The sequence below is a fragment of the Daphnia pulicaria genome, unplaced genomic scaffold (genome assembly GCF_021234035.1).
Source record: "Daphnia pulicaria isolate SC F1-1A unplaced genomic scaffold, SC_F0-13Bv2 h1tg000244l, whole genome shotgun sequence".
Taxonomy (NCBI): Eukaryota; Metazoa; Arthropoda; class Branchiopoda; order Diplostraca; family Daphniidae; genus Daphnia; species Daphnia pulicaria.
In genome coordinates this window covers 22,501-32,500 of record NW_025804914.1, presented here as the reverse complement: position 1 = coordinate 32,500, position 10,000 = coordinate 22,501, and the positions used below count along the sequence as shown (strand labels likewise).

Below are 10,000 nucleotides of genomic sequence, written 5' to 3'. Positions count from 1 at the left end.
GAACATCCACCACTTTCCTATATAGGGAAGAGGTTGTCGAAAATGAAAATTGAAAAAATTTTCTAAGTCCGAAAAATTGAAAAATTTTTCTAAGTCCCGACGATGGATAGTGAAGCTATAGGCGGCACTGGGACGAGCAAAGACGGCTGAAAAAGAGAGAAAGAGCGAAAGAAAAAAAGTTGGAAAAAATTTCTAAGTCCTAAAATTTCCAAGACCGGTTTTTGGTGGAGACCGGTCGGCAGTTGAGCGGGCGGCCCGGCCTGAGCTCAGGTGAATGTCCGGCAAAATTTCGGAAATCAACTTTTTCGTACAGTTACTGCCCGGAACATCCACTACTTTCCTATATAGGGAAGAGGTTGTCGAAAATGAAAATTGAAAAAATTTTCTAAGTCCGAAAAATTGAAAAATTTTTCTAAGTCCCGACGATGGATAGTGAAGCTATAGGCGGCACTGGGACGAGCAAAGACGGCTGAAAAAGAGAGAAAGAGCGAAAGAAAAAAAGTTGGAAAAAATTTCTAAGTCCTAAAATTTCCAAGACCGGTTTTTGGTGGTGACCGGTCGGCGGGTGTGATGGTAAGCCCCGCCTGAGCTCTGGTGAAAGCCCGGCAAAATTTCGGAAATCAACTTTTTCGTACAGTTACTGCCCGGAACATCCACTACTTTCCTATATAGGGAAGAGGTTGTCGAGAAAGAAAAAGTTGAAAAATTTTCTAAGTCCTAAAATTTCCAAGACCGGTTTTTGGTGGTGACCGGGCGGCAGTTGAGCGGGCGGCCCGGCCTGAGCTCAGGTGAATGTCCGGCAAAAATTCGGAAATCGACTTTTTCGTACAGTTACTGCCCGGAACATCCACTACTTTCCTATATAGGGAAGAGGTTGTCGAAAAAAAGAAAGTTGAAAAATTTTCTAAGTCCGAAAAATTGAAAAATTTTTCTAAGTCCCGACGACGTGGTAGTGACGTGGTTGGCGGGACTTGGACGTATAAAGGCCGATGAAAAAAAATGGAAATGGAAATGAAAATTTCTCGATTTCCGACGACGGTGTTTGGCAACGACTCTCTCGCCCGGCCACTGGTCGGCGCGAGAGAGGAGTGAGCGAGACCCGTCGATTCGAAAAGAGAAGCCGTCACACCGTCGAGGCGTGGCGGCTCTCAAGTGGGTTGGTCGGGCGTGTCGTGATGACTCGCGACCGTAAAAAATTCCCACTCAAATTCTCCCATTTCCGACGACGGTGTTTGGCAACGACTCTCTCGCCCGGCCTCTGGTCGGCGCGAGAGAGGAGTGAGCGAGACCCGTCGATTCGAAAAATAAGGCCGTCACACCGTCGAGGCGTGGCGGCTCTCAAATGGGTTGGTCGGGCGTGTCGTGATGACTTGCGACCGTAAAAAATTCCCACTCGTCGAAAATTTTCTAAGTCCCAACTTTGAAAACGACGGTTCCTGAAAGTCGGCTGGCGGTTGGATGGGGCAATGTCCCCGTCCAATCGCTAAAAATGAGCCGGAAAACGGAGACATTATGCGGCGGAACATTAGTGGTTTTCCTTAGTATAGAAGAGGTCTCGATTCCTAAACTCGGAAAAATTTTCAGAGTCCCAAAAATTTTCGAAGTGTCGAATAGTTTGGTTTCTCGAATTGAAAATTTTTTTCAAATTTGCGACATTACGACAAGCAGCGATTGTAAAGCCCGGTCCAAATTTTTCAAACGAGTCTTACTTCTTGTTAGTCCGCCTGGCCGATACCAAAGAATGGCCGACCGTCGACTATCGGGCGAATAGACGGGTGAAAGAAATAAAGTCGAAGCCGGTGGTTGGATAGATATCGAAGGGAAGGCGAAAGAGGCGAAAAGGAAAGCGCGAAATTTCTTTAGTAGCTTCGACGCAAAAACTTTGGTATCGACGGGGAGCTTTGGGAAATGAAACGAAGACGCAGAATGGGAAGTTGTCCGGTTCGGCGTTAGTTGTAGTTTCATTTCCACCGTAGCTGAGCTCCTTTCCGCCCGCCACTTCACATGATTTTAGTTTCGATTCCGTTCGATCGCGCTTGCACTGTCTTTGTTTTTTTTTCACTGCTTGGATCGCGGCTTTGCTTTTGCTCTAACCAGTTTAGCCCCATGCGATCAAAAAGTCTTAAAAAAAAAAACCGTTGAACGGAGACGAACTCGATGAGCTGTCGGTGTGTGAAATATTCATTCCTTCGGTAAAACCGTTTTCGAAATTTCCGATGGTCGGTATATGTAAAAATATATCCGAACCGCGATGTGGACGGGAATTCAAACGCCCGCTTCACCGATTGGTGCGACAGCTGAGAAGCTCGTCACTCGATCCAACGACTCTTGGTCGAAAAGTTCAGAAGAGGTGCGCGCGTCAAACATTTTTTTGGTTTCGGACGTTTCGTTTCTTCGGCACGTGTGGTTTGTCTGTGGCCGTCTGTGAGAGAAATCGGACGCTTGTTCTTTGTTATTTTACCGTAACAAGACAAGACGGGAAAGATTCTTTCTTCCAAACTTACGGCATCATAACCATCAGCGTTTACCGTCAGCGACGATACGGAAGAGAAAAGAAAATGGTGCGCGTCTTTTCACTTTTTGACACCGTATCAAAAAAAATTACCGTTCAGGCGGAAATGTGTGTGTGTGTGTGTGAGCCGAGAGATAAAAAATAAAAAAGCCACCAAACAGAACGCTTTCAAATTATTTCGTGCGGCGTGCGCATATTTCACATTTTGCCGTTTGACGGAAGCTCGTTGTGTGGAACACAGAAGTGGAGATGGACGGAGTTGAAGGGGGGCGAAGACGGCCCGGTCGGACAAAGTCAAGAGATTGAAATATACGAGAGAATTGGGTGGAAGTGATGGCAAATCTATAAAATTCAAAAATCGGATGAGATGCGAGGACCGCAAAATGTGGCGTCGACTCTGACTCTCTTTTACTACGAACTTCCCTTCGACGGAAGATATCGAGAGCTGAGCTGAGCGCCCGCTGAGTATGGCCGGCGTAATTACAAACGAGTTACGGTTGGAGCTATATCGATTGTACGTATCCCGAACGTTCATCGAACAAGCCAGATCAACTCGGCGCCCGGTAAGATGTACGCTCAGTTATGGCCATGACACACGAAGGGAGAATTCAAACGGCTGTGAGTGTACGGCCCGCCCGGAGTTGTGTGTAGGCAGTGACCTCTCAAGAAAAAACGTAAAAAAATTTTTTTTGACAGTCACCGGTCTGCGACAAGTAATCAGTACGAAACTTGGGTGCAATGCAAAAAACATTTTGAGAATCCTTGCTTGACAACAACGAATCTAACACGATAAAAAAACGATCCCCATCGGTGTGTACCGCTTGCTTTTCTCGCGCTTCGGCGCAGAATCGCTTATTCAGCTGCCCTTGGAATATGTTCGTTTCGTGCATACTTGATCTCGGTCATTCTTCGGTGAACTCTTAAAGAATTGCGCACTTTTATAGGGGTAGTCTGGTTGCTTGTCTCGACTTGAAATGATTTGTTTTTTTCCGCCCATGACTTTCTATACGATGCCTCTATGCTGGCCTCTGACCGCGGTTGTTCCGAGTTTTCTCTTTCTCTTCGAAAGTCTTTGCGGAAAATTCTGCCTCGTGTGACCGTTGAGCGGTGAGGTGTGTGTGTGTGTGTGTGTCGTGCGGGGTGATGCGAGAGTGTGCCTCGGCGGTGGAAAAATAAAAATAAAACTCTGAGCCCACAAAAATTTAAAAGATGTATGCTTGTCAGCTTAGTAAAGCAGGCTTGACTTATGAGCATACAGCACGCCACATATGACCGTCGAAAACCGTAATACGGGAAAAAAAGTTGATGAATATATCAAGACCGGTCGAATGAATCCGATTCACTTTGGGCTCATAGACCGTTGAATGGTCTTTGACTTTGGAAATTGAAATGAAAAAAATCCAACAAACGGATCGGATCGGTGTTTCTCTTCACTGGGACTCGCTGTGACACGCCAGGCGTTGCGATCAAAAATTTTAGTTTCCGAAGAAAAAGAAAAAAAACGAAAAACGTGTTGATTTGGTGTGTGTTTGGTGATGCGTGGGCGAAATAAAAACCCGCAACTCGCCGGATGCATATCAAACAAACATACACGAAATACCTGGTTGATCCTGCCAGTAGCATATGCTTGTCTCAAAGATTAAGCCATGCATGTCTAAGTACAAGCCGCTAGACGGCGAAACCGCGAATGGCTCAATAAATCAGTTATGGTTCCTTAGATCCACTCCATCCTACTTGGATAACTGTGGTAATTCTAGAGCTAATACATGCACTCGAGCCTCGACTGCGGGCTTTCGGGCTCGCAGAAGAGGTGCTTTTATTAGATCAAAACCAGTCGGGGCCGGGCTTTCGGGCTCGCGCACCGTACCAATTTTGGTGACTCTGGATAACTTCACGCCGATCGCACGGCCTTCGCGCCGGCGACGTATCTTTCAAATGTCTGCCTTATCAACTGTCGATGGTAGGTTACGCGCCTACCATGGTTGCAACGGGTAACGGGGAATCGGGGTTCGATTCCGGAGAGGGAGCCTGAGAAACGGCTACCACATCCAAGGAAGGCAGCAGGCGCGCAAATTACCCACTCCCGGCACGGGGAGGTAGTGACGAAAAATAACGATACGGGACTCTTCCGAGGCCCCGTGATTGGAATGAGTACACTTTAAATCCTTTAACGAGGAACCATTGGAGGGCAAGTCTGGTGCCAGCAGCCGCGGTAACTCCAGCTCCAATAGCGTATATTAAAGTTGTTGCGGTTAAAAAGCTCGTAGTCGGATGTCTGTCTTCGGCCGGGCGGCGCCGCTCTGAATCAAGGGTGTTGCGTTTCACGCTCTGGGAGCCCGGGTGTCAAAGCCCGACTCTCTTCACGGTCGGACAACATCGCCGGAGTGGTGGTCGGTGCGTCGTTGTTGTATCTGCGGCCAGAGTTGGAAAGTTCTTTCGGGTTCTTTTTTAAATTTTGGTCGTAGTTGACTCGATTCGCTCCACCCAGTCAATCGTTCGGGGTGCCCTTCACCGGGTGTCTCGGGCGGCCGGCAACGTTTACTTTGAACAAATTAGAGTGCTCAAAGCAGGTGTATCCCAACGCCTGAATATCGCAGCATGGAATGATGGAATAGGACCTCGGTCCGATTTTGCTGGTCTTTTACTTTTGGACCCGAGGTAATGGTCAATAGAGACGGACGGGGGCATTCGTACTGCGGCGACAGAGGTGAAATTCTTGGACCGCCGCAAGACGAACAACAGCGAAGGCATTTGCCAAGAATGTTTTCCTTGATCAAGAACGAAAGTTAGAGGTTCGAAGGCGATCAGATACCGCCCTAGTTCTAACCATAAACGATGCCAACCAGCAATCCGTCGGAGTTACTCCAATGACTCGACGGGCAGCTTCCGGGAAACCAAAGTCTTTGGGTTCCGGGGGAAGTATGGTTGCAAAGCTGAAACTTAAAGGAATTGACGGAAGGGCACCACCAGGAGTGGAGCCTGCGGCTTAATTTGACTCAACACGGGAAACCTCACCAGGCCCGGACACTGGAAGGATTGACAGATTGAGAGCTCTTTCTTGATTCGGTGGGTGGTGGTGCATGGCCGTTCTTAGTTGGTGGAGCGATTTGTCTGGTTAATTCCGATAACGAACGAGACTCTAGCCTGCTAAATAGGTGACGGGTTTTATCAATTGAAACCGAAGGGAGTACGGAGGCGTCGGGATCAGGTGGCGGCGATTCGGGTCTCGGTGGGACTGGTTCCTTTAGTGAGGCAATCTCTCGGCTTGGTTTCGTTGTGCTTTGTTCGTCGGGTGTACGGCCTTCACGGGTTGGTTGCCTGGCGGATGAGGTATGGCGGGGCTTTGTCGGGAATGTCTCGCGGGGGCTGGCTCTATTGTTATTCGGTCGTCGTCATCCCCGGCGATACCTTCTGCTCTCGCGTCCGTCACGCAGTCTTCTTAGAGGGACAAGCGGCGTCCAGCCGCGTGACAGTGAGCAATAACAGGTCTGTGATGCCCTTAGATGTCCTGGGCCGCACGCGCGCTACACTGAAGGAATCAGCGTGTTTCACTCTCCCTGTCCGAAAGGACCGGGTAACCGCTGAACCTCCTTCGTGGTTGGGATTGGGGACTGCAATGATCCCCATGAACCAGGAATCCCTAGTAGGCGCGGGTCACTAGCCCGCGTCGATTACGTCCCTGCCCTTTGTACACACCGCCCGTCGCTACTACCGATTGAATGATTTAGTGAGGCCTTCGGACGGGCTTGTCGGGGTGCCGTCGAGTGGGGGAGCAATCTCTGCCCGTGCGGTGCCTACCAACGGCGAGACTGAAAGATGGTCGAACTTGATCCTTTAGAGGAAGTAAAAGTCGTAACAAGGTTTCCGTAGGTGAACCTGCGGAAGGATCATAAACGAACAAGACAAATGTTTTGCGCATATGGCTTTGGTTGAGCACGAAACAACTAAAAGTTGCAAAACAAAAAAAACCCCATCAAAAGTCTTTCGGCGTAAGACATCGTATGAACTATGTGTGGGTTGACGGAAGAAAATCATTTATTTTGAACGGGTATCAGGCGCTCTGATGCGCGGTGGTTTAAAGCGGATTCGCCTTTTCAAATTGATTTTTCTTTCCTCTCGGCTCAAAAAAAAACACAAAGTCTTTCGATTTGGTCTATGGCCGTGAGCAAATTCTTCCTGCTTCGATGGTGAATGTCTCTATAGATTCATTCGACCTTTAGCGGCGCTCACAGTGTTGACGTTAGTAGAGTGAAGAATACGATAGCCCGCCTGGGCCGCGAGTACCGAAGGAACAATAAAGGAGATTTTATAAAGTCTTAGTCCCTAAATCAAACACTTTGAAAAATAAAAACTCGGTGGATGGAGAGTCGGAAAAAAAAAAAAAAAAACATCAAGATTTTGAACGGGTATCAGGCGCTCTGATGCGCGGTGGTTTAAAGCGGATACGCCCAATCGAAATTGTTTTTTTTTTGTTTCTCTCTTCGTCTTCGGGATTTTTTGATTCTCGGTGGGGGACGAAAGTGTGAGACTTTACTCTGGACGTTCTTTTCGGGCGTAGATACTCGTGGTTGCGTGCGTGTGCGTCGTATAGACTAACACTCCAAAGCCCGACACTATGCCGTTGAAAACCGAATGTTTTTTAAGCTTGCCCTTCGCCCTCTCGATGAAGTAGGAAGAATTCAAAATCACAATAACACACTAAACCCAAATTCTAGTACGAGTGTTTATCGGAACATTTTCTTTCTGGCTTTCTTTCTCCGCCCTCGCATTCATTTGCTTGGGCGGGTTGGAGAAAAAGAGAGAAGAAAACGAATATGTCGTTTTATATACGACCCTGAACGGTGGATCACTAGGCTCGTGGATCGATGAAGAGCGCAGCAAAGTGCGCTAATCCATGCGAACTGCAGAACACATGGAGCATCGAAATCTTGAACGTAAATGGCGGCCCAGCTTCTCGCTCGGGCCACATCTGACTGAGGGTCGGTCGAATGATGAACGAACAGAGATTTTTTCAGTCTTGGTTTTGCATGTTGGGTCGCGGCGAGATTTATTTTTCACCCGGCCTGACCGCATAAAAGCTCCCGAATCTCTAACGTCTGGGTGCCGCGCGACTTAAGTGTCCGCGATGCCTCAAATACAAAAAAGGGGGAAAAATAAAAGAAGGTTCGCCCTGTTTTGTTTTTTTCCTCTCTATTCAAAAGAAACCTTTTTCGATGGCAAAACAGATGGGAAATTTTTGAGCCAACTCAAAAAAAAATTTTAGAAATAAACACATCTTCTCGAACAAGGTGTCGGCTGCGTGTGCGCGATATACCGCTTCAACGCGAGTTTAGTTGTGTGTGTGCGCCGGGCGTGTCGAAGTGTCGACCACCGCGAATTATCACTCACTCTAACCGCTCGTTATGCAAGCTTGGTTCGCGCACGACGCGTTGTTTCAATACAAAAAGCCGCAGGACGCCCTGTCACTTTTCGTAAATTAATTTTTGCGAATAACGAGAGACTCGCTTTATTTCGAAAAAAAAAAATTTGAACCGGCAATTATTCAATCTTTCCCGGCTTTAAAACGCCAAAGTCTGCCGAGCTAGATAAAGTGTTGTCTCCTTTTGAAAACAAACAATTCATTCTGACCTCAGTTTAGATGAGACTACCCGCTGAACTTAAGCATATCAGTAAGCGGAGGAAAAGAAACTAACAAGGATTCCCTTAGTAGCGGCGAGCGAACAGGGATGAGCCCAGCACCGAACCTCGCGCCCGGTTGAGCGGGTGCCGAGGAATGTGGTGTTCGGGAGGATCGTGCGCGTCTGTCCGGTATCTATCGTCCAAGTCTCCATGAACGGGGCGAGCAACCCACAGAGGGTGTCAGGCCCGTAGATAAGACGAGCCGAGACCGTGCATCGGATCCCTTCCCAAGAGTCGGGTTGCTTGAGCGTGCAGCCCTAAGCGGGAGGTAAACTCCTTCTAAGGCTAAATATCGCCACGAGACCGATAGCGAACAAGTACCGCGAGGGAAAGTTGAAAAGAACTTTGAAGAGAGAGTTCAAGAGTGCGTGAAACCGTTCAGGGGGTTAAACGGGTGGGCCCTCGAAGGTCGAACAAGTCCCCGCTCCCGGCACTTGGTTGTATGCCCTTAACGCTGCATGGAGACTGCCTGAATTGGCGGCTCTCTTGCATAAGTCGTTCTGCGATCGCAATAGCCACGCCAAGGTCCGCAAGTGGGGGGCCTAGTAGGACTCCGCGACCGACTGGGTGTCTGTTACACGGGGCGTCCGTTAGCGAGTTTCGTGGTTACCTTCGCGGGTGCCGCGATGACGAGCGCGGCGTTTCCCAACAGTACTGCCCGGTCGTGACCTGTCTCCTCCCGGGAGGTGTCGTAGCTTTTTTTTGTAAAAGAGAAAAAGTTGCGGTGCTCAACCTGTGGAGGCCCAGAGCGGAGAGTAGAAGTCGGGTCCCACCCGACCCGTCTTGAAACACGGACCAAGGAGTCTAACATGTGCGCAAGTCGTCGAGAAATTATCAAACTAAACTCGCGAGGCGCAATGAAAGTGAAGCGGCCCCGATGAGGGTGCATCCGCGAGGGGTGATCCCGTCTCGAACAGAGCGGGCGCAACCCCAGGGCGTCCGAATGCTCGCGAGATCTTTCCCCCTTAAAAGGGTTTGGTCGAGTCGGCCGGACGAACCCAGAGCGCACACGTTGGGACCCGAAAGATGGTGACCTATGCCTGGCCAGGACGAAGCCAGGGGAAACCCTGGTGGAGGTCCGCAGCGATTCTGACGTGCAAATCGATCGTCGGAGTTGGGTATAGGGGCGAAAGACTAATCGAACCATCTAGTAGCTGGTTCCCCCCGAAGTTTCCCTCAGGATAGCTGGTGCTCGCAAAGAGAACAAACGGAGTTTCATCCGGTAAAGCGAATGATTAGAGGCCTTGGGGTCGAAACGACCTCAACCTATTCTCAAACTTTCAATGGGTGAGAAGCCCGGCCTTTTTCCTTGATTGAGGCCGCGGCAATTGATTTGAATCTGAGCGCCCAGTGGGCCATTTTTGGTAAGCAGAACTGGCGCTGTGGGATGAACCAAACGCCCGGTTAAGGCGCCTAAACGACGCACATTTCGGATCCCACGAAAAGGAGTTGGTTGCTAAAGACAGCAGGACGGTGGCCATGGAGGTCGGAATCCGCTCAGGAGTGTGTAACAACTCACCTGCCGAAGCAACTAGCCCTTAAAATGGGAGGCGCTATAGCGTCGTGCCTATACCGGGCCGTCGGTCGGCAGAGCGAATAACGTCCGTGTCAGCTCGAAGAGAGCGACGGCGCTGAGGCCCCGACGAGTAGGGGGGGTCGCGACGGTGAGCGTAGAAGGGTTGTGGGCGTGAGCCTGCCCGGAGCCGCCGTCGGTGCAGATCTTGGTGGTAGTAGCAAATACTCCAGAGGGATCCTGGAGGACTGACGCGGAGAAGGGTTTCATGTGAACAGTGGTTGGACATGAGTCAG

General features: G+C 49.4%; 3 non-coding genes across 3 annotated transcripts in view; all 3 read left to right on the top strand.

The window, feature by feature from the left end:
- The first annotated feature begins 4,109 nt into the window (after positions 1-4,109).
- LOC124320060 lies at positions 4,110-6,405 on the top strand. Its single transcript, XR_006913752.1, has one exon. It is a non-coding gene; the product is annotated as a small subunit ribosomal RNA (ribosomal RNA).
- Positions 6,406-7,342: 937 nt separating this feature from the next.
- Positions 7,343-7,495, top strand: LOC124320067. Its single transcript, XR_006913756.1, has one exon. It is a non-coding gene; the product is annotated as a 5.8S ribosomal RNA (ribosomal RNA).
- A 641-nt stretch (positions 7,496-8,136) lies between these two features.
- LOC124320065 overlaps positions 8,137-10,000 on the top strand; it is a 4,575-nt gene continuing 2,711 nt past the window's right edge. The window contains exon 1 of the ribosomal RNA XR_006913754.1: positions 8,137-10,000. This exon is cut by the window's right edge and continues 2,711 nt beyond it. This is a non-coding gene — a ribosomal RNA (large subunit ribosomal RNA).